At 39.1% G+C, this 24950-nt stretch overlaps 2 long non-coding RNA genes across 8 annotated transcripts in view; both read left to right on the forward strand.

The window, feature by feature from the left end:
* LOC147828986 (uncharacterized) overlaps positions 1 to 15617 on the forward strand; it is a 37476-nt gene extending 21859 nt beyond the window's left edge. The window contains exons 6-8 of one of the 4 annotated variants that reach the window (XR_015449971.1): positions 3496 to 3574; positions 4191 to 4311; positions 15092 to 15617. This is a non-coding gene — a long non-coding RNA (uncharacterized LOC147828986). Of the gene's footprint in view, positions 1 to 888; positions 1284 to 3495; positions 3575 to 4190; positions 4312 to 5052; positions 5984 to 15091 lie in introns of those variants that run through there. The other 3 variants (XR_015449968.1, XR_015449970.1, XR_015449969.1) reach the window with 3 other exon arrangements.
* Positions 15618 to 15641: 24 nt separating this feature from the next.
* Positions 15642 to 24446, forward strand: LOC147828987 (uncharacterized). Of its 4 annotated transcripts, none has more exons than XR_015449965.1 (5): positions 15642 to 16685; positions 17904 to 17966; positions 20593 to 20752; positions 21059 to 21118; positions 21558 to 21763. It is a non-coding gene; the product is annotated as an uncharacterized LOC147828987 (long non-coding RNA). The 4 variants fall into 4 exon arrangements; XR_015449966.1 differs by lacking the exon at positions 15642 to 16685 and adding an exon at positions 21795 to 24446 and having other exon boundaries at positions 17490 to 17966; positions 21558 to 21611; XR_015449967.1 differs by lacking the exon at positions 15642 to 16685 and adding an exon at positions 22427 to 24446 and having other exon boundaries at positions 17490 to 17966; positions 21558 to 21611.
* The last annotated feature ends 504 nt before the right edge of the window (positions 24447 to 24950 follow it).

Below are 24950 nucleotides of genomic sequence, written 5' to 3' on the forward strand. Positions count from 1 at the left end.
CAGTACCAAAAAATATATAAATAAATAAATAAAAGAAGAATCATCTGATTAAACCATTCATTTTAATAAGATTAAGTAAAAACCCATTGAGATTCAAATTATTCAAGATTTTTCAATTAGTAGGTGTCAGGGTGCAATTTAAGACCAAGGTTCCAGACCTTTCTATGAGACATGCTGCCTTTCTGATGCAAATTCCCCCATCTGGGGGCTAATCATGTACCTACAGTTGTACCTACATGACATTTAGGCTGAGAAGTGTAAAATTTAGGCTTAGCATACTAATTCTTACTAAATCAAATAAGAGAGTGAATTTCTGTGGTCTTGGACTTATGAGTATAAAGCCAAACCTATATCTGAATAGGTGGCACAAAATGAGAAGCACATTTCATGAACTGTCTTTAATAGGCTTATGCAAAGAATTCTGCAGAAGGTGTCTTAAGCATAGTAATTCAAATTGCAGGTGATTAAATCCTCTGGAAGACTGGATCATCATGATCTTGAATTTTTTCTTGCTGTTGATTGTCTTGTTACCTATTACCTATGAGTTTGTTCACCATTTCTAGACCAAATGAGGAACTGAATTTTACAACTGAAGAAAAGCACACTTTTATCCTATCACCTTTATCATGGCATTTTTCAATCTTTCTTGTTTATAAAATGTTCCCACAACCAGTAACACGAGTCTCAGACTTTAATAATCTTTGACAGCAAAAGTCATACTTCAGATTCAAGCCCAGCTTCCGTGGTGTAAGCTCAAATCAGCAAAACTGCAGAAAACTGTCATTCCTCAAATTATTTCCCTGTTTCTGATGTCCCCAGGTTAGTGCCTAATGAATATTCAGGCCCAGTCACTTTTGACCCCTGCCTTTTTGTCTTTCTTCTGGACAGTAATGCTGCTGGATATCACTGTCTTCCCCTGATGACCACTGATGAGTCATCCTATTATGGTCTCCAAGCAAGGTCATTCCTTCTCCAAATTCCTCATATCTAAAATGTGCTAAAATCATCCACTTTATCTTGAAAATCAAGGAAAAGAAACTTAAAACAGAATAATTTACAACAGCCAGGAGAATTAGATAGGTTTAGAACTGACACATCCAAACTGAAACTATGACGCCCTGCCTCATTCCCACATCCATCCTTTGGTAGGGAGGCAGATCAGGGAGGCAAGAGACAGGCGACTCTGGGTACCTCCCTACTTTGGGACTGAGGTCCAATTTTTCCCACCTTAGAGAAGGAAGTTCTCCAAACTGTCTCAACCTGGGCCTGGCATTGTTTTACTGCCCTGGAGTGTGTTCTTCCCATGATGACTGACAAAAGAAACATCCATTCTCTTGGGGGTAGTGGAAATCCTGTATTTGCTTCACAGCTTACACAAGATAATCACAATAGTAGGTTGTATATATTCTGAAGTTTGGGCTATACATTCTTAAATTTATGCCTTTACAGGAAAAGAAGTCCTACTCCCTATTGGGTTATCTTGTCCTTTGGGAGCTGCTTTACAACTTTGTAAATGATTGATAATGGATAGAAATGCAAAGCATTTGTTGTTTATAAACACCAAATTATTTCCTGTCTGGCAGAGGAGAGAAGCTCAGTCTCTCTCTCCTATGATGGAAGAGCCAATCTTGTCTCAATTTGCACATTCATTTCACTGTTCTTCCCCTATACATTGGACCCTCAAGATACGACTGGCCTGACATACGAACAACTTGGGTTAACTAGGTTAATGGACCTAAGTCTGCCTTTTGTTATCTATAGTGTGTACCCAGGTAAAAATTCAGATCTCGGCTGTATTGACTTACAACCAACTTGAGTTACAACCAGTCCTTGGAAACCGATTGAGTTTGTAGGTCAAGAGTCCACTGTATTTGTGTCTATTCCTTGTTGTTTTCTTTTTTTTGGTACCAGGGATCAAACTTGAGTCCTTGTGTTGCGCAGCAGGCAGCAAAACCACTGAGCTAAATCCCTGGCCCTTGTGTCTATTCTTTGGATTCTCTTTTAAACTGGTCAATACCTTAACATTTTTCAAATTCATGAGAAGAGTAAAATCTTTAACAAATGTTTATTTTGTATAGGAGAATCATGATTTTATCATTTAAAAATTATCTTTTAACACCATGTATGGGATCCTAAAATATGGTTACTCTTTGCTGCCTTAAATCTAGTTTAATTCTAATTATATTTTCCTATTAATATGAAGAATACAAAGGATCCAACTTGTGGGTATTCTCTCCTAGCATAATACACACACACACACACACACACACACACACATACACACAGTACCCATGCCCATAAACACAACCCCCAAAATAAGCAATAATGGTTATCCATAAAACAGTTGAAAATCCATGTGTAAGAAGCAAAGATTCTCTAGTGCATGGAAGACACAGTTCTGATGATCCATCAGGCAGAATGGGTACTACCTCAGCTGGAATGGTCTATTTGGGTTACTTCCCCATTTTCAGGAGTCCTTCAGGAATGTAGAATAGATGGTTTCTATTTATACCATGGATTTTTCTCAGCACTGTTAACATTTTGGACCAGATGCGTCTTCGATGTGGGAGCAGTCCTGTGCACTGTGGGAAGCTTAGCAGCTTCGCTGGCCTCTACCCATTAGATGGCAGTGTCACATCCCCCAAATGGCTCCAGACACTGCCCTGGCCAAAATTGCTCCACTTGTGAATCCCTGATGTATTTTATTAAAGGACACACAAAATAACTTATCCAATAGAAGAGGCAGGATCTCTCCAAAGACGTGTGTATACTCAATAAACATATATCAGCATGGATGGGTCTCAGTGGTAATGTTGTGTGATCACAGCAAGTTACAGAATGATTTGAACAGCATGACCATATTTATGTAAATTTTAAAATCACAAAACTTACAGTGTATATTGCTTATAGGGCCATGGATGTGGGGTGAAAATCATAAAACCATGAACATGAATAGACACCAATTTAATGAGTTTCACTGCGTTTGGGAAAAGAGGAAGGAAATTAGGATAGGTTATGTTTAAAAGAAAAGTCAACTCTTTCTATAATGTTTTTCTCACTTTCAAAGTAGGTCAAAAACACGACTGCAAATGTTACCTTTTTTTATCCGGCTAACTCATATAGAGACATTGTTATTCTACAAACTTTATTTGACAGGAAAATCTATAAAAAGCTATGAAACATGCAGCTTAAATTTTCTATAGTACTTTGATGCTGTTATTTTTCAATCATCTGTTTCATATTGTTCATATGACTGCTTGCCTTCCTAATTAAGAGTAGCTTTGAATTGGCAGTGTTTTATACAGCAATTTTCTGGTTCAGACTCTAATGACAACCATAATATAAATGTTCTCACCTTATATGTGTGGAGTGCTTTATCTTTTCTCAGTACTCTTACACCTGTCTTCTCATTTTGTGTTCACAACTTCTTTCCCCATCAATCTTAGTTTCAAATCTATTCACCATGTTAATGCATGTTTCATCTTTCTATTGCAGTTACCTTAAGTTTGGGTTACTGACCCTGAGATACCAGATCCCTGGGCAGTTTACATAGGAAGTGACCCACAAAACACCGGTAGGTAAAGTGAGACAGCGAGAGAAAGAAGTTCAGAGGCAGCACGTTTAGAGCAGCTTACTGCTTAGGGCTATTGAGGCTCAATTTGACTCCTATGCGTGAACTCCTATGGATGGCTTTCACAATAGAAAGACACAGTGAGTCATTTGAGATAGAAGTTGGCAAAACCAGCAGTACTTATGATCAGGCCCTTTACAAGAAAAGTTGGCTAACCTGTGCTCTATACCATAAAACTGGGAGAAGCATCCATATTTTCAAGAGTTTTGAGAGTTTCCAGTGTGAAGAAATGTGCAAGAGGGAAAATATCCATAAACATTTCATTTTGAAAGAAGTAGGTTAGGGACAAAATCGTACTTCTATAAGAACAAATATTGATTGTTTGGCCTAATAAATGATCAAGATCCAAGCAGACACTTGAGACGGTTATAACTCTACTATGGAATGAGTTGGAAACAGTTCAGGCTTAGGAAATAGTGATCATTCATTGTGCCAAACAACAACTAATTAAAGATTATGGTAGTAATTAGCCAAGACTATGTTCAGGCTGGGAACAGGAAGAGATAGTGGTTGCCAATAATGACTACAGAAAACTAACGAAGCTTACCTGTCATTCCAGGAGAGGAGAAAACAAAAACAACAAAACTAAAATCCGTGAATGAAAGGGAACATGTAGTGTTCCCTTCCTGTGTCCTCAGGGTGATAAGGAAGACTGAAGAAGGAAAATCTACCTACTGCAGGTAGGTTTAGAAGGTATCTAAAAGTGATAGCTATTTTTGTTAAATTAATAGACTGGTTTTTAGAATTTAGTTTTGCAGAAAAGTTGAGTCAATCATACAGGGTTCCCATAGATTTTCTTCTCCACAGTTTCCCTTAATATTAACATCTTGCATTAGTGTGGTACATTTGATACAGTTAAGGAACCAACCCTTTTATGTGTTTTATTAAGTAAAGACTATAGTTTACATTAAGGTTCACTCTGTGTTGTGTAATTCTATGAATTTTGACAAATGCATAATGTTATATATCCATCCTAATAGTATTGTATGGAATAATTTCTTTACACTGAAACTTCCCTGTTCTTCATATATTTACACTTCCCCTCACATTCGCCCCAAATCCTAATAAGCTAATAACCTGGTGACACCTGATGCTTTTTATTGTATACCTATATCTATATCTACATCTACATCTATATGTATATGTCCTCGCACTGCAAGGAATTGAACACGGGTCCTCCAGCATGGTAGGCAGTGGTCTACCACTGAGCTCTAAGCTCACTCCCTAGCCCAAGTGCCTGTAGTTTTGCCATTTCAACATGTCATACAGTTGGAGTAATACAGTAGGGAGGAGTTTTAGGCCAAATACTTTCACTTAGGAATATGTACGGAAGGCTTCTCCATGCATCTTCTCCCCTTACAGAAAGTTGAATACAAGAAGCACTGAACTTCATTTTTAACCCTTTTCAATTTTATTTTCAGATCTTATCTCACCAAGTTACCCAAGCTGGCCTCAAACATGTGATGTTCTTGCCACATCCTTCTAAGTACCTGAAGTTAGCAGCATGTGCCACCACACCTGGCTTCTTTGCATGTATATTTCCTTTTGTTTTGTTGCTGATATTCAGTAGTGGAGATTGAACCCAAGGCATTGGACATGCTAGGCAAGCAGGCTACCAGTACACTACATACCAGCCCCTCTTTTTAAGTTGTTATTGCTTTTTGCATTGCTTCATGATATTCCATTGTATGAATGAACTAAAGTTTGTTCATCCGCTCACTTATTGATATCACTTGGTTGTTTCTAGTTTCAGGTGTTTTATTTCTCCAATATATTTTGTAGATTGTATCTTGCAGGGAATTTGTCCATTTCATTGAAATGATCAAATTTGCGACATGGCGTAGCTGACCCACCCCACTGGCCAAGTCAAGCCTTCTACTGGGACCTAGACCTGGTACTCTGTTCTTCTTGACCTGGGGGCAAGCAAGGATGAATGACAAAGAGACGTGACTCACTTTAACTTTGGGCAGCCAGGGGGCTCTGGCCCCTTAGGAGCCCCAGCATCTGGCTCATCTTGCATTTATTCACCTAAACACCGGTACAAGCAATCAAAGTAGCACAAGGTTCATCTGCTTTCCAATATCCACTAGTACATACTCTGGTAAACAACTTAATCTTAGGTGTGCTAGCTTTTCCCTGGAACCCGCAATATGGAGTCACCCTGAGTGCAGCCTTTCTCCTTTGTGCTCAGAGAGGCCAGGTAGGCCTCGCTTCTCTGGTCTCTGACAGCATAGGGTTGTTCAGAATACTGTTAATTATCTTCTTCATTTCGACGAGCTCAGTATTGATGTCCTCTCTTGTTTGTGATATTAGTAATTGACCTCTTTCTCTCTTTGTCTTGATGAGCCTGGTTCGGATTTATCGATTTCATTGATCTTCAAAGAACCATATTCTGCTTTTAGCAATATTTAAAAATTTTTCTATTTTTCAATTGTATTGATTTATGCAATAATTTTTATTGTTTTTTTCTTTTGTTTGCATTCATTTTATTTATTTCTTTATTTGGGTACCGGGGATCGAACCTTGGGACCTTGCACTTGTGAGGCAGGTGGCGGAACCACTGAGCTCTCAATCCCTGGCCCTTGCATTCATTTTCTATTGCTCTCATTTGGGTAGCTTCCTAAAGTGGAAGCTTAGATTACTGTTTCTTTTTTTCTAACACTATGCTTTCAATGTTATCAACTTTCCTCTATGCACTGGTTTTGCTGCCTTCAACATATTTTGATAATTTGTGTTCTCATCATTTACTTTAAAATATTTTAAAGTTTCTTGAGACGCTCCTGGTAGATGTGATTTGGAAGTGTGTTACAGTCTAAATATTTTGGGAATTTTCTAGCTATGTCTCTATTATGGATATCGAGCTTAATTGCATTGTAGTACAAGAACAAACTATGATTTGTTAACATCCGTCCCGTGGCCTAGAATGGGGTCTGTCTTAGTAAACGTTCCCTGTGAGCTTCAAGAGAATGTGTTCTGCTTTGTTGGATGAAGTATTTATGAAATGTCAGTTACATCCGATGAATTGATGGTGGCCTTTCATTCAACTGTGCACTTCCATTTTTTCTTTCAGCTGCATCTATCAATTACTGATTGAAGAGTGTTGAAGTTTCCAACTATAATAAGGGATGTGTCTATTTCTTCTGGTAGCTCTAATGGTCTTCCCCCCCCCCCCCATTTTGAGAATCAATTGTTCAGGTGCATATATGTTAAGATTTACTATGCTTTCTTGGAGAGCTGACTCCATTTATCATTATCTAGTACAATGCTTTATCCCTGAATCTTTCTTGAAGTCTGCTTTGTCTGAAATTGATATTGCTAGTTCAGATTTCATTGGGTTGTGTTGCCATGGTATATCATCCTTCTCTATCCTTCCACTTTCACTTGTGTCAAATGGAATTATGTAGACTAGAAAAGCTATACTTGAAGTTTTTTCAAAAGTATACTCTGACAGTCTTTATGTTTAAATTGTTATATTTAGGTAATTCAGATTAACAATAATCATTGATATAGTTCAGTTAATCTCTACCGTGCTTGTGTTTTCTAGTCATGACAGTTTTTCATTTCTTCAAAAATCTTCCCTCGTTTTTCTTTTGTTGCTTTGTTAATTTCTAAATTTTAAGCTCTTTTATTGGTACATTTCAGGTATATGATTCATTTCCATTTATCATTGGGTGTTTGTACCTGTACATGATGTATCTTGGTTCTTATTTTTTTCCCCCATTACCTGTGTGCCCTTCACCCCCTCCACCCTTCCCTATTTACATAGACATCATTTCCATTTATGTTTTCTTTTCTCATAGCTTTTCCTTTCCCTCTTTATCTTTCCCATTCTCCTCCCTTCACCCCTTCGTCTTTGGACCTTTTTTCCTATTTCAAATGATCCATTGTCCATTTTAATCACTTGAACCCTTGTTTACACTATCAGTTTCTCACACTGGCCAAAGTATTTGGTATTTACACATGTGTGTCCTATTTGTTTCCCTTAAGAGCATGGCCTTGATAGACATCCATTTAGCTGTAAATGACTCTAGTTTTTCATACTTTTTCATTCTTTATGGCTTTTATTAAAAACCCGCACATTTTCTTTATCCAGGTTCCAGTTGATGGCCACTTGGGCTGCCTCCAAGCTTTAGCTATTACAAACTGTGCCGCTATGAACGTGGGGTCACATATATCACTGTGGTATGATTGTTTTAGTTCTTTGGGGAAGATACCCGGCAGGGGAATAGCTGGGTCAAATGGGACCTCTAGCCCTAGTTCTTTGAGGTATCTCCGTACTGATTTCCACAGTGGCTGCACCAGTCTACACTCCCACCAGCAGTGGAGAAGGGTTCCTTTCTCCCCACAACCCTGCCAGCGTTTGTGATTGGATGATTTCTTGATAGCAGCCATTCTTTGTGGTGTGAGGTGGAATCTCAGTGTTGTTTTCATCTGCATCTCTTGAATGATGAGTGATGTTGAACATTTTTTCATATATTGGTTTGCTGCTTTTACTTCTTTGAGAAATGTCTGTTCCCTTCAGGTGCCCATGTTTGAATTGGGTCTTTGAATCTGAGGGGTCAGATTCTTTTCAGTTCTTTTCATATTCTAGAGAGTAGTCCTTCTGTCATTTTTCTTGCCTTGTTTCTTTAACGAATACATTTTCTCTCTTCACTTAGCATATCAATTATCCCTTTTAAAAATATTTGTGTGGGGCAAGGATTTAGCTCAGTGGTTTTGCCACCTGCTGCGCAAGTGCAAGGACCAGAGTTCAATCCCCAGTACCAAAAAGAAATATTAAATAAATAAAAGTTTAGAAAAAAAGTTAGTGCTTGGCATAGAGTTTGCAATATATATTTACAGCTTCTCTAAGACCACCAAGTCTAACTTGTTTGTTTCAAATAACAGTATACTGCTTCTCTGGTAACATAGGTACCTTATAGCGGGGCATTCTCAATTCCCCCGTGCTACTGCTCCCTATGCCAGTGGTGGCAAACCTATGGCACTTGTGCTGCAGCAGGCTGTTTGTATCACTGAAAGCTATGAAAGTTTCACCATCCCTGCCACTGTTGCTGTCACCGATTCCACTCATTCATAAATTCTATGCACCCAATATAGTGTTGCTACTATTACTTTGAGCAGTTATCTAATAGATTAAGAATAAAATGTTCTATTTTACCTTTCTTTATTCCTCTCCAGTGCCCTTTCTTTCTCCCTTCCCTTGTTACTGTCCGCCCCTCCCCACCTCTTTTCCTCCCCCTCTCCTGTCTTTCTTCCTTCTACCTTCCTTAATTCCTTCTTTCCTTTCTGCTTCCTTGGTCTCTTTCTTGTCATATTTGATTTCTATCTCTAAAGAACTTATTGGAACATTTCTTGTCTACCATATCTGTTGGCATTACATTTCTTCAGTTGTTATTTGAAAAAGACATTTTTCTTTATGTCAGAAATAAAGTTTGGCGTACAAAGAATTTTAGCATTGTACGGATGGGTTATTTGTTTCAATACCTTACATATTTTCCTGCATTCTCTTCTTGCTTACATGATTTCTGAGAACGCTGGTGTAATTCTTACCTTTGTCTTTCCGTAGGTAAGGTCTTATCCCCCTGCTTTTTACAAGATTTTCTTTGTTTTTGATTTTTACACATTGAATTTGATACGTGTACTTATAATTTCTTCTGTATTTACCTTGCTTATTGTTGTAAAGGTTCTTGAACCTGAGATTTGGTGTGTGTCCTTCATTTTAGAAAATTCTGAGCTACTATTTTGTACGTTCCTCTCTTCTTCTAGAGTTCCCATTATGGGCATGTTATGCCTTTTGTAATTGTCCCACAATTCTTGAACGTTCTGGGGTTTTTTTTTTTATTCTTTTGTTTTCTCTTTGTCTTTCAGCCTAGGGAGTTTCTATTGACTTATCATCCAGCTCACCGATCTTTTCCCCAGTCATTTCTAACCTGATCATCCTTCAAGGCATTCTTCATTTCTGCCACAATGTTTTCTTGTATCTCCCGTTCCCTTTTGATTGTTTGTTAGAGGTTCTATTTCTTTTTGATTATGTTACTGAACTGTTCTTTTTTATAGGTATTAATTTTAGGGTATAGTAGTTTTTAAAAAGGCTGGTTTTCATTGCGGGATTTTCATACAGGCCTATAACATATTTTGATCATATCTAGCCCCCTATTACCCTGCCTCACACCTACTTCTTCCTCTTCTTTATTCCCTTTCTCTGGTCAAGTAGTGTCCCTCCTGCTTTCATGTCCATTTTTTAAAAATCCATGTACTTATCTTTCTCAGTCTGGCTTATTTCACTTATTGTGATGGTCTTTATTTCCATCCAGTTACCATAAATGACTTAATTTTGTTTCTTCTATGGCTGAATAACACTCCATTGTTTGTACCTATCATATTTTCTTCAACCATTTATCTGTTTTCATCTAGCCTGATTCCATATCTTGGCTATTTTGAATTTATGCCAAAATAAACAATGATATACAAATTTCTCTGTAGCATACTGACTGTAATTCTTCTGTTCCCCATGTGTTCTTAAATGTTTTCTAGTTTTTCCATTATTTCTTGCTCTTATTCAATTCTACTCATTGTCATTTGATTCTGGCACCATCTGTAATTCACAATTTATTTGTTTAGCCCTCCATAAAACTGCCTCTTTCTCTAGATGCCAGCAGCAAGTGTAGTCCCCATATTTCCTATGCTTCTGACTGACAAGCTATAAATTTTGAAGTCCCAGCAACCATTCCAATTTTGATAATTCACTCTAATGGTTCACAGAACACGTCAAAAATGCTGTACTGCTGGGGATTTAGCTCAGTGGTTCTACCGCCAGGCTCAAAAGTGCAGCTTCCGGAAAATGCTGTTCTTACAGATACAGTTTTATTATGAAGGAAACACACAGGAAAAGTTCTGGAAGGCCCAGTATTCAGTGCTCTTGTATCATTTCTATGGAATCTGGATGTAGCATTGTGTGTGCACTGCAGTGTGTTCATCATTTGGGATCCTCCACTCAGTGTCCAGAGTTTTTGTATGGGCTGTCATCACACAGGCATGACTGTGTAAACCACTGGGCATGTGACTGAGTTCAATCTTCAGTGCTTTCTCCTTCATGGAGGTCAGACTGGCCCAGGATTCCAGCTTTCTAATCATGAGTTTGGTCTCTCTAGTGACCAGCCCTGATCCTGAAGCTAATTAGGCATCTACCGTGAGTCATTTCATTAAGATCAACAGTAACACAAACATGCCCATAACTCAGGAAGTTCCAAGGGATTTTGAAATTCTTTGCCAGGAATGGGATCAAAGACCAAATAAATTCTTTAGCATACCATAAAACCTTTAATATATCAATCACAGTTGTTTTAAGCTTCTTATCTGACAATTTCAAAATCTGTGTTATATCTGAATCCAGTACTGATGCTCATTCTGTTTCTTCAGATCGCATGTTCTTCCTGCCTTTAGTATATCCAAAATTTTGTTGTTGGGCACTGAGTCAGTCAGGCTATCAGTATAAAGATGATATTAGTCTGGCCAGGACCTGGGTGTTTCCTGTTTAAGGTTTATTATAACTGTGCACCAAAGATTCCATTTTTCTCTAATTTACCATTGTTTTCCACTTCCATGCTGTCTCCAAGTCTCCTAAGAACCTCTTCTTAAATAGAATGTCTCTCTTAGGTGTCTCATTTGTAACCCACTGTTTTTATATAGGAGCTCTGTCAGTGTAGGGATAAGATTTTGAGGAAGGGAAGCATTCCACCTTAAAATTATATATCAGTTTTTTTAATGGACTTGAGTTCCCAAGTTGTAGCCATCAGTAACTTTTCTCAACTTTTTTTTCCTATTACACAAGACAGAAAATCTAGAATGACTAACAATGTCTAGTTGCTCTTCCTCTTCATCAGATACGGCTGTAGCAAAGTAGCTTCCCTTGAGCACAATCTCATTAGAGAAAGTAGAACTGTCTGGGCTTATTTCAAAGTGGTTACTTCTGTTCTTCACTGCTCACAGAAGAGAAGATTGTCTCTCATATTTTACTCACCCCTGGTGGGTCTTCTGAAGGCCAAACCCACACCAGTATAGGAGGCTCCCTAAAACCGGATACAGTGGATTTTAACTCTGGAGTTAGTCTGAAGTCAGCTTTCAGCAGTTCATCAGTTGCTGTTTATTTTTTCCTGCCAGTTTCTATCTCCATATGTCTCTGGTCCTGGTAAACTGTGATTCTCTATATTTGCATGTCTGTCTGGTTTTTGCTGTGGCAGTTTGTGATGTGACCTCAGTGCTCTTACAGATTTAATTAAAGTTGCTGATTTTTAGTTTGTTCAGCTGTTTTTGTATAGTCAGAACAGGAAAGATAATTTCAGAGCTCTTTGTGTGTCAGAGCTAATCAGGAGGCATGACCAGTATGCAGCTAGAAGCAGGGGTCTGAAATCCATATGTACTTAGGCCATGGCCCATGGGGACAGGCATATTGATTACTTCCAGTGGCCACTGACTCCTTCATAAAACCAGCTTTTCAGCTAAACTGCATTCTAAAAATTTACTACTTGCTAGGTTACTGGTCAGTTAAATGCAGTCTTCAAAAGAAAGACTTTTTAGTGAGATTTGGCTTTGTGATTTGAACTGGCCTTTTTGTTTCCACTCTGTCCAATCTCAGAGGCCTTTTCAGCTGATGAATGGGTTTCTTATATGTTCTGTGCATTCCTGTTACTCTTAACGTATTCTAGAACATGATTTTTCTGGCTTGTAAGCATCTCCAACCCAACTTATGAGTTTTCAGCTCTTTGGATTTAAATCAGAAACATTTTAGTAAGTCTGAGCCCTAGAGACCCACTACTAATAAGACTATCACTAGGATGAATGGATGAAGGGATGTGTGTGTGTGTGTGTTCAAACCTGTATCAGTGATTTTATAAATTTATACCTATGTTATAAATTTATGTATCTGATTTCTATGCTAGGTCTAGTAATATATATATACACTTATGTAAATCTTTTTGAACAATTATAAAATAAGAATTATTTAATACCTATCTTTGTAAGCACATTTATAAACTTTTGACAAGATTTGTAAGTTCCTAACCAGCATTAATATTATATTAAGAAATTTGTAATAAAAGTGTCTGACATCTTTTTTCATAAAATATATAACAGTTTAGGAAAATAGTGTATTTTAATGCATATGTGGAGCAAACTGACATATTCTTTCATCTACAAAAGTTGCAAGAAGTTCTTGAGAAACAAAAAGATTGAGTTGTCAGTATTCATAGTGCTTCTCCCTGTTCATTTATTACTTTGTGCACCAGCATATTCTGGTAAATGCTTAATAACTGGTTCTCCCAAAAGAAATGCCCCAAGTGTGGAATCTATTAACTTCTTTAGTGCAAATACCCCCATAATGGTCAATTCCAGGGCTGCGTAACACTGAGTAGCAGAGGCATGCATTAATCAGATCTCATTAGGTCCTAAGGACTGACTGGAGCATTTGCTGCCTGTAAACAGGAGACAAAGGATTGTTAGGGGCATCATAACTGTCTGAGAGTGTTGGGAGCAATGCTACATAATACCAGGGAAAAATCATTTGAGTAGGCCTAGTTCTCCTGCCTACAGCCCAGCTAGAACATTCCAGACATAATTGCATTTTGGCCTCTGGTCACAACTGAGACCTCAGTGATCCCCCTGGATGCTGCAATCTCCAGGACAAAATCACACCTGTGAGAGATGCCAGGGAGGAACCAAATCTTCATCTGCATAATTCCTCATTGTTCTTAGAGTCCCACTGCCCCCCAGCTTTTTGTTACACCTTGTTTATCCCAATGTGAAGTACTGAACTCTATTTTTCACTTGTTACATTTGTTTCCCCATGTACTGAATAAAAGGTGCTGGAAGCTAGACGGTTTTTGTCTTTGCCACCCAGAGCAGCACTGATCAGACCCAAAGCTCAGCTTCTTCTCAGTCTCATTTGTCTACCTTTCCTGTAATTCGCTGTGTGCTGCCATGGCTCACAGGTGACTAGGACTTACTGCAGAGGTTCTGGTAATGTCCCCTTCTCCTGTTCCCTACATGAGAGTGTTCATATTTTATAAAGATGAGGGGAAAGTCAGAGGTTGGGGCTGGTGAGGCTTCTCAGTGATTTTTCATGGAGATTTTTTTTGAGTGACGATGTGGGCTTTAAAAATATATGGACCATTTGATTTTCAGATACCTAGGCAATCAAGGTGATATTTGTGTTATCATGCTTTTTGTGTGTCAGGTAGGAAAAAAATTGTCAGTTGGGAAATAATGCTGTTTTTTTATTCCTTAGCATTTAGAGTTTAAATATAATGACTTTAGTAATAATCCTATTAATAACTATATGTGTCTTGGTAAGATATACTATTTTTTCCACAGTATTGACCATTTAATCATTGAAGGTGTTATGTGAAGAGAATATGATGACTCTGAGAATGTTGCTGGTACTGAAGTTTTGATGGGATCCAAAGAGTGTTAACGGTTCCCTAATGATGAAAGTGGACCAAGGTTATTTGTTGGTATCTTGATAGAACAGACTGTGTCCTTAAATGTATTTATCACATGGATCTACTTAGGTTCTGGTCAAGACATCACTGTGTACATACATGTTTATTAACAGAGCTTTCCAGGTATCCAGGCAAGTGATAAGGAAGGATAGATAACACCCTTGACTAACACTGAGAAACCATGAAATTAGAACTGTGACACTGGAACTTGTGTTCTCAAGTCTTTTGCTCTCCCATCAAGCTCTTTCCAAGTGCACAGAGATGAGCTGCTGTTACATTTCTCATTAAAGATCTTGTTTCCAGACATCAAGGTAGTTAATGATACTGTTGAAATTCTTCTACTGAAATTGTGTTTGGTATGTGTGCAGATGAAATAATGGCCAGCTTAAGTGGGAATACTCAGCTTAACTGAAGGTGATTCCACATGTGGGTGACCCACCTAAGGATTGTTGCCAGAACTGCATAAAAGGAGGATAGGAGGGGAGGAATGCTGGCTGCTGATTTCCCAGGAGAAGCTTCATTGGAACTGGAACTCAGTGGCTTTTCTTGCTGTTGCTCCCTCAGTGGGTGGGGGGTTGCTGGTCTTTGCCTTTGTCTTGAGCGTCACCCCCTGGTTCCAGTGCAGATCCCTCAGTGTTCTGGCACAGATTGTTCACCCTGCCGGCATAGACTTTTGAGCTTCTACCACTGGCCCTTGGGCCTTTTGGTGCAGATTCTTGATATGAACTTGCATGAGACATTGCTGAGGGCTGTAGGCCTCTGGCTGGACTCATGTGGAATATTATGTGGAAAGATCTATTGCACTTTTCTGGGTTTGACTTTTTGGGAGAATATTGTAAGACAGTCCTATAAATTTGTATATCCTGTGGTAAATCTGTTTCCTTGGAAACACTGACTAGAACAGTATGTTTATAGGTAAAAAATAAATTTGTAACAGTAAACATGGATTTTTCTTTATTTGCAGGTATAGACATGCAATGAGATGTGCACCAAATACTGGGATTTTTAGATTTCTGTCAAGACCTTATAGTAACCCTTTCAACTGTTGGTCAGCACACCATGTAGGTAGGTGGTTTCATGTAGATTCTGATGTAGGCCCAGACCACAGCACAGCTTGGCAATCTTACTGGTTTTACCTTCTCAAGTATTCTTAAAGATGTATTTTCTAAAGCCTTTGCAGATTTCTATCATGAGATCACAGTTAATCTAACATCAGCCTTTAATGGCAGGCATTGCTTTTATGCAAACAAGTGCTGATGTAGACCAAAACTAAAGCACAGACCACCTGATCTTCAGATCACATGAGGCAAGTGGTTATGGTTTCGCTACCACTTGCCATCATGATTTCTTTGCCAGTATTCAGGTGAGGAATAATAACATCCTTAGGAACACTTGAAACCATGCAGTTTCTTTTCTGTATTTCAGAGAGAATGTGTAACCTTGTAAGGAGGTTGCACATATCTAAGTATTTATCACATATTCCCAACTATAGTAATCATAGGAACTAGGCAGATATTCCACGAAGAAATATTGTCTTATCTGACATTATCCTTGACCTTGGAGAACCACAAGAATCCAGGTAGAGTCCTGTGATCATGGATGTAATAGAAGCTATTCAACAGTTCCTGGTATGTTGTGTCTTGATTCCTGTCAAGGGTTAACAGTGAACTTAAAAAGTTCATTATCAGGAGATATTTCTGTATTAGAGTAAATATTTTCATGTACAGCACATGCCAGACCAACCATTAGATCATCAAATATCTGGGTCAGTGATGTTTGTTTCCCTACAATTTTTATCATATGATTAAAAAAATGTAAGTATGTAGATAAGGAATGCAGTATTTCATATTCTAGAAACCATATTATTGCATTATCTTACATTTAGAGAGAATTTACCCTGGGAATTTCAAATGACTTTCACGTACTCAGGTTATTATTATGCATTTATGCATCATGGTAGTTAACAAGTTAAATATTAGCAGTCATGAGATAATGAGGTTTGGAACAATGATGTTCATCATAAAATAATCAAGAATACAAGTAGAGTTGATGAGTCCAGGTAGAAATGAAATCTTGCAATAATGACAATAAAGAAAGTTATTTGAAGGGTCCCAGTAGAAAAGTCTTACCATACATATACTTGTCACCCATGTTTTTACATTTCCATGCAGATACGGTGGTAATTCTCATGATGACGAACAGTGGCAGTTTGTTGAACTCATGGCCATGATGATCAAGAGGGATATTGTAAGTGTGGGGTTCTTTCATTTATTTTAGCATGTTTCCTGTACATATTTAGTAAAGGAATGATTCTGTTTACCACTGCTAGTAACAAGTAGCTTATTATATAAAGTTTTGATAAACTCTGAATTTAATCCTAGGAGGTGTGGAGGCATATGCAGGGATCCATGTAAGTTATTCAACTGATCCACATTACAGTATTGACCATAATTTTTTCTACAGGTAGCCAGCCAAGAGAAAATGGTGTGAAGAACAATATCTCTGACCTTGAAGTTCTAAAGATCTAAGTACTTCAGCTGGTTTCCCTGATGATGGAGGTGACCAAAATTTTAAAGTTGTCCTTTTTTTCTCCCCTCAGGAGAAAGATGTTGCGTCCTAAACACACATCTCAGAGTGTTGTCTAAGATTCCAACAGTTATTAAATTATAGTGATTGAACTTAAGAATGGTAATTTATGAAATGTTATGACTAACCTGGTAAGTAAGAAATTGTCCCTACCAAGATGCCAACAGATAACCTTCAGATTTCTTGGTAAAGTGGATGGGATATCTAACACAATGTTACCCTGGCTTTTTGGCAGGTATTCCATTAAGTTTTATCCTAGTGTACAGGTTTGTTGACTTTAAATCATTAGAGGCATTTCTTATTTTTTGGTATTTATATCATGAATGATGCTTTTGAGCTCCTGTGGTAACCTCTGCTTAGAACACAGTTCAAAATATGATTTGCCAGTAATGCTTTTTGTAAATATGACATTGTACTATGGACTTATTTAGAGATTGTGATAGGTTATTGTATAGGGATGCAGGTCATTGACCATATTTCCTATCCCCTAATATTGACCATGGGAATTTTGCTAGTGTTTCTTCCAAACAAGATGGTATTTCTTAGTAGGCTTTTACCTCAGTGTTCAGCTTTAGCCATGTAATTGTGATAAGAATATTATTTGTCATGTTGAACGCCATGACCAAGGGAATGTGTCAATGTCTTTCTTGAATGACATAGGTTCCAAAATCATTTTTCATGATTTGATTTTCAAGTTCCTCTGAAGACACTGTGATTATCCTACCCATGGGAGTAAGTAAAGTCCATAGAGGGTTATGAAGTAATGCTGAGGTACCCTAAACCAGATCTTCATCTATAGAGGAAAGGGATGAGGGTGTCCTGACTATTACTAGAGTTAGTGGTCACTGCTCCTATAAGAAATAATTTTGTCCTTCACAGTTCTAGTAAATATGAGTTTATCCTTTATGTGCCATAGGGAAAATTGGTGTTTTAGCAAGGACTGCTGAGGGAGTGATTATGAACTGGTTAATTGAAATTATCATGGAACTCTAGGACTGCAGTAAGCATAGGTTAATTTCCAGGGTGTGGAGATGACAAAATATGGGCTCTCTGACAATACTGTTTTTGTTTGGTGAATCCAAGTATCCTGAGGAGTTTAGCTGTCCTTTAGCAATGGACATTAAAAAGGGAGTGGGCTCATGTTCTGACACAGCACCTTCTATGCCAAACTGGCTTTGTACTTTTTTCAGATGCCCTTCAAGAGAACACAGTGATCCAGAAAAGATGGTTGTTGCAGTCACCCTAGTAACAAGGTAAATGATAAAATGGTCATAGTCCAGTGAAGGCTGTTTGATCTTCTATAATCCTGGCAAGTTCTTAACTAGGTGCTCAGATGTTAAGGTCTTGGCTAGTGTATTGGTCTGCAATGAAATAGTCACTCACTAGTGACATCTCATTTTCAGCAATTCATTTTATGACTGTGTTAGGTTTTATTATATTCCCCACTTCTGGTGATACATGTTTTCAAAACATATCATCACCTTAATATTACAAGGATACATCAAATGTCATTGCATCTTTTCTGGAATGTAATAGATGTAATATGCTTGTATTGCTACTGGTGGAGAAGAGATTTATGTAATTTTTACTGAGTCCATCTCTGAAATATTGTCCTTGGAAGGTTTGCATGTATCACTGAAGATAGACAACACTCTCTTACAAGGCTTTATCCATGGAAGCCTGCAAGTATCTAGATAATGTAAGTGGATGCTGAAACGATGAAGTGACATAGGGAATTTGGAGTTGTATAAGTGCAAATGAGACATATACCAAATCAGAAGTCTATGACAAGAGTCCATAGATGGGTGAATACATCACAGCAAGCAAAATAAGTTTGTAAAGTAGAACACGACTGATCTCTCTATAAGTGCTAATGTGGGCATTCACCACATCACAGGAAACCAGATCTTCATATACAGGGATGAGTGATGAGGATGTCCTTGACACTTGTTACTGAGGTTTTGTTACAAGTACTAATGGATGAAATGAGAGACATGATGAAAATATCTAGTGAATGCAATACTGCATTTTGTATGAGACAGAAATGAATATTGAACCTGTACAATTTCAGGGATCCATCACATCATGGTTGGATGTAGACATAGTGGTGTTATAACACAACAGTAAACATTGAAAAATTTACAGATGGCTCTATTACACATTTGGACATGCCAGAGAATACAATTTACATAGAATTAAGGACTATATTGACACATAGCTGAAGGATGCCTTTCTGTTTCTTGGTGAGGGGAAGAAAGAGTCAGTGACATGGAAGAGCAAGATGAGAGCTAAATGACAGTTTTCTGTAGGTGCTTTCAAGTTAATGGAAGTGATCACTTGAATGAGTGTGTTGAAAAAACCTTGAACAAACCAAGGAAAAACAAAAGTATAAATTACAACCCATTGGCACCCATCCAACCTTCAATATCCAGGTGGCTAGCATAAGGGTAATAGCCCAATGAGATGTTGTCATGTACTGGATTCTTATGCCGGGAAGGTCACTGTGACTGTCGAGTTCTGAGCTGACTCCACATTCACACATCAGAGACCTTATTTTCAGATGTGATTTTCATTGTTGATAGTGAAACTCTGAGGTAGTCTCCTTTATTTGGCAAGTGTGAGGTTAAGGGGCTCATTCCTATCAGGGTGTAGAATCAGGTGCTACTGAATCCAGGCCAAAAGTGTGCCTTTAAACTGGCCATTGTAAAGGGGAACAAAAGAGGGAGGGTAGGGGGAGAGGAAAGAAGAAAGAAAGAAAAGAAAATAGAAGAAAAAATGGAAACAAAGCTTTTGTAAATAAAGGAGAAGGAGAGAGGTAGAGGGAGGGGAGGAGAATGGGAAAAAAAGAAGAAGAAAGATACATCATGAACAGGTACAAATTCCCTCTGATGAATGCTATCGTTATGTTTACGTGAAATGTAGTAATAAATTTTTTGCTTCAAAAAAAAAGAACAACAACAAACTAGGCATTGTAGAGAAAAAGCAAGGATTTAGATAATTATCCTAGAGTAGTTCCCTGAGATGCAGATTTTAACAGTTTGTCTGGTGTCTGCTCAGGAGTGTCCATTTTCTCTTCTCTGGCTTTCAGTGTGCATAAATGAGGGTCCTTGTAGTGGTGATGGACACCTGAGTAATCCCATGATGTGCAGATTGTGCAGATGGAGAAAAAGAAGGGCATAGGATAAAGTACAGGATGGGTTCTTTTGGGTGTGTTTTCTAGACCTCACAGCCAGGAAAGGCCAGATCCTGGAACCTCACCAGGATTCAGATAGCAGCAAGTATGGCCTTCATCACAGCACAGGAAATGGATCTTCCTAGGCTTCAGTGGAGCATGTTGGGGCCCTGAGTGTAGCCAATACCATATTTTGTGTGAATAAATTCAAGTATAAAAGACTAACAAATCAGAAATCTAGTCTGTGTGAGTTTTCTTTTTGTATAGGGTACGGAAAGTACTGTTCAAGGTCCCTGTGTCCTGGGATTGCTTGTTTTCTATATGCAGTGACATGCTTGAGTACCAGACTGCTGAGAAAGAAGCACAGGTAACTTGCAGGCACCCACTTGATGAGGATCAGAGCCTTGGGATGATATTCTTCCCTCAGTTTCAATCTGGTATGTGGTGGAGTGGAAGCCTCCCACACCAGTGGTGGTTGTCAATGAATCAAGCACGTTGTATGCTTGCAGAACATGCTGTATCCTTTTAGCATGATCTTGTTCCTTTTCCCTTCATAGATACAGAGTGATCAAGAAGTTGGTTGATGTACACTTATGGAAGGCCAGGGAAATACCACCATGGGTACAAGCTGATCACTAGGCCAGATGTCTGTATCCAGGTCAGAAGGAGCCTCTGCCCAACATGGTATTAACATGTTTCATCACCAGGTATCCTGCCAAAAGGTCTTGGGAGATGCTGCTACCCTCAGCCATGCAACACCTTCTTCTTTACTGATGTACATTGTGGGAGGGCACTTGGGCACACTTTGCTTTTCCCCACTGATTCACCTGTGTGCCAGTGAAGGTGAAATCTTCCCAGTGGCTGCTGGTAAGCGTCCCATTTTCATGTAGGGGAACTGACCCGTAATGTAGTTTTCATGTTGGCTAGGTGTATGGGGAGGCCAGGATTCTTGCTACCATCCACTATGAATATTGAGCCTTAGAACTTCTGCAGGTTTCCTTTCAAGTGAGAAAGAATTCTCTTACCATATTTTTTCTAGGAAACACCCCTGAGACTGAGGTGTTAAAGCAAAGGGGCCACAGTCTAACACAGTGACCTCCACAATACTCACATGTGCTGGTGGAAGGAGACTTGCATGGTCTAAATCAGTATTCTCTGATGTCATTTTCACAGGGACAGTCATGTCACAGTGAGCAGCACAGTATAATCAGGTGGTTGCATACAGACATCCAGGTAAGTGTGGGCTTGTGCCCAGGCCACTAATGAGGTCCTGCCACTTCCACATGTGTAAGTGACAAAGGTGTGGCTTGGCATTTGTAGCCCACTGCTTGATTTGAAGTTGCTCAAGTAAGGAAGGATGGAATCCACAGCAATGCCACTCTCTGGGAGGGGACACTTGGCACAGCTTAGGTGAAATGGATGGTAAAAGAGTGAGCACTGAAGAAGACATGGTGTCTAGGTTTGGGTGCTTGCTGTGTCCCAGCCCGGGGAGCTGTAGCACAGGAGAGTCTGCAGGGGTCCACTTAGGAGAGGTTTGACTGTGGGGACAGGATTGTTTTCATGCAGTTATCCCAGCAGCCAGGTACATTTCCAGTGTGAGTCAGTGGTTTTTGTGGGAATTGAAATGCTCATTGACTCAACACTGACTTTGTCTTCTCCATGTTTTCTGCAGGTTCCTTCAAGGGAAGATGAGCAGACTATGGCTGGAACTGCATGCAGGTGTCAGGTGAGAATCAGCATGCCGGTACCTCATTGGGCACCAAGTGATGGTCTGTATTCAGATGGATGTGAAGAGGGTGTGCACGAGGTATTCACATGTTTCCTAGACATGCACCCTCTAAGGTCTTGACTACTGAGTGGTTCAGAGTTTGTGCCACACTCAGCATCGTAGCCTTTTTTTCTGTGACAGGTTGGCTATTGATGGTGAACCTCTGATTCTGCCCTCTTCATCGAAAAGTGTGGTGCTCTGTGCCTTCTTGCTGTCATGAGGAAGCATCAGATGCTATTGGTTCCCTTCCAGGAGAGATGACATGTATTTCATACTTGTCCCACTAGGGGAGTAAGCAGAGTATGAGGTCACTGTGACAGAGTGGGCCTCTGAGATGGGGATTGGAGTGAATTGGGAGGTATCTCCTCAAAGGCATCCATTACCATTGCATGGCTAGTTTGTTGACAAGAAGGAGGGAGGAGCGTGGTGGTGGTGATGGAACCTGAATGATAGGATGACATGGGAGTTGTACAGGCAGACACGGAGAAGACCACAAAGGGTAGAATCTCTTGTGCTTCTTTTCCAGTGAGGGAGTCCACAGCTCATGGTGAGCCCTGAACATCACCAGGATCTGTGTAAGGACAGCCATGGACCTTCACTGCAGCATAGGCAGAGAATATCCATGGCCTTCACTAAGTGATATTGGGGTCCCTGATGTGGAGTCGTGGGGTAGTGGGGTTGCTGTGACTTTGCTTTAGGTTCTGGAGCCCAGGAGAGCAATGAAGGAAGAACTGAGCCAATCCACTGATGCTGAATATTTCCTTCGTGTATAGTGAAGTAAAATGAATGTTGATCTTCTCTACATCCTTGGAGGGCTTATTCTTTGGTCCAGTGGTGTTGTGATGGGCCCCCCTTCCCAGGAGAAAGCACAGAATTCTTTGCAGGTCAGTAGTTGATGATAATGAGTCTCAGGATGATAGTTTTGCACTCAAATTTCTTCCGGTATCAGAGTGAAGAGAAAGCCTTTGTGCCAGTGGTGATGCCAGAGCACAGCCCAGTGTTCTTGCAGAGCAAAGGATAAGATTTTAGCAGGGTGTGGCTTGCCTTCCTTTCAGATATCTGCAGTGATGAAAAAGTATTTGTTGTGGTGAGATTGCTGATGATAGATGAGACCTCTGTGCATGTAGCCTGGCTACAGGGCATGATATTCCTTAGAAAGGTAAAAAATGAGCCTGTACATAACCTGGCCATGTGATGTTTTCTTCACCATGAATGCTGCTAAGAGCCAGAGTCATGATCAGGTCTTGTGAGATCTTCACCCATGGAATACCTTAGTTTTTTCTGATGAACTTTGAAGAAGAGACTTTGCTTTTCCCTGCTGTTTGACTTGTATGTCAGTGGAGGTAAAACACTAGAGACTTCTCAATGGCTATGAGGCTGCATCCCATTGCCATGTAGAATGGCTGGACCATCCTTCATGGCCAAATGTGCTTTTCATGCTCACAGTCAGAGGGAGGAAGGTAGAAATTATTGATAGTATTCAAATATTCATCACTATAGTTATTGACCCTCAGAACTTCTTCATATTTTCATTTAAGGGAGAAAGAATTCTCTTAGCAGGCTTTATCCTTGGAGTTCTAGAAAGACCCATGTCTTTAAGCAAGTAAGTAGTTTTTTTTAATGTTCTTTTATTGGTACATTTTAGGTATACAGTTCATTTACATTTATCACTGGGTGTTTGTGCCTGTACATGATGTATCGTGGTTCTTATTTTTTCCCCATTACCTCTGCACCCTTCACACCCTCCACCCTTCCCTATTTACATAGATTTCATTTCCATTTTTTTTTCTTTTCTCATAGTTTTTCCTTTCCCTCTTTTCCTTTCCCCTTTCCCTCCTTTCACTCCTTCGTCTTTGGACATTTTTTCCTATTTCAAATTATCAATTATTCATTTTAATCATTTTAACCCTTGTTAACACTGTCAGTTTCTCACACTAGTGAAACTATTTGGGATTTACACATGTGTGTCTTATTCATTTCACTTAAGAGTATGGCCTTGATAGGCATCCATTTAGCTATAAATAACTCTAGTTTTTCATTCTTTATGGCTGAGTAGTACTCCATTTTATAAATAAACCACATTTTCTTTATCCAGTTTCCAGTTGATTGGCAATTGGGCTGCTTCCAAGCTTTAGCTATTACAAACTGTGCCACAATAAGCATGGGTGCACACATATCACTGTGGTATGATTCTTTTAATTCTTTGGGGAAGATACCCAGCAGGGGAATAGCTGGGTCAAATGGGACCTCTTGTCCTAGTTCTTTGAGGTATCTCCATACTGACTTACACAGTGGTTGCACCAGTCTGCACTCCCACCAACAATGGAGAAGGGTTCCTTTCTTCCCCCACCCCTGCCAGCATTAGTTATTGGTTGATTTCTTGATAGCAGCCATTCTTTCTGGGATGAAGTGGAATCTCAGCATTGTTTTCATTTGCATCTCTCAAATGTTGAACATTTTTTCATGTATTTATTTGCTATTTCTATTTCTTTGTCTGAGAAATGCCTGTCCATTTCAGATGCCCATTTTTGGATTGGGTCTTTAAATTTGCAAGGTCTGATCTTTTTAAGTTCTTTATAGATTTGAGATAGTAGACCTTCGTCTCAGGAAGAGCAGGTGAAGATTTTTTCCCACATTGTGGGTTGTCTCTTCACACTGCTGGTGGTTTCTCTTGCTGTGCAGAAGCCTTTTAATAAGAAGAGATCCCACTTGTTGATTGATTGTGCTACTTCACAGGCAACTGAGGTTTTGTTCATAAAATCTTTTCCTACACCAATGTCTTCAAGGGTTCTACCTAACCTCTGTTCCAACTGGTTCAGAATTTCTATTTTAATATTTAGATCTTTAATCCATTTTGATTTTAGTTTAGTGCATGGCAAGAGATACAGGTCTAGTTTTAATCTTTGGCAAGTTGAAGCCCAATTTTTCCAGCACCATTTATTAAAGAGGATATCTTGCCTCCAGTGAGGGTGTTTGGCTCCTTTATCGAAGATGAGATGGCTGAGTGTGTCTGGCATTGTTTCTGCATCTTCTAATCTGTTTCACTGGTCCTCATGTCTGTTTCTTTGCCAGTACCATGCTGTTTTTATCACAGTAGCTTTGTAGTATAGTTGCAGGTTGGGGATTGTGATACCCCCTGCCATGTCTCTGTTACCTAGAATTGCTTTTGCTCTTCTGGGTCTCTTCTTGTTCCAAATGAATTTTTGGATTGTTTTCTGAAGGTCCATGAAGTATGCTGCTATGATCTCAATTGGAATTGCATTAAATCTATGTAGCAGTTTTGGAAGTATGGCCGTT

Source organism: Heterocephalus glaber, unplaced genomic scaffold, assembly GCF_053883595.1.
Source record: "Heterocephalus glaber isolate CG9 unplaced genomic scaffold, H.glaber_assembly_v1.0 deba00000818, whole genome shotgun sequence".
NCBI lineage: Eukaryota > Metazoa > Chordata > Mammalia > Rodentia > Bathyergidae > Heterocephalus > Heterocephalus glaber.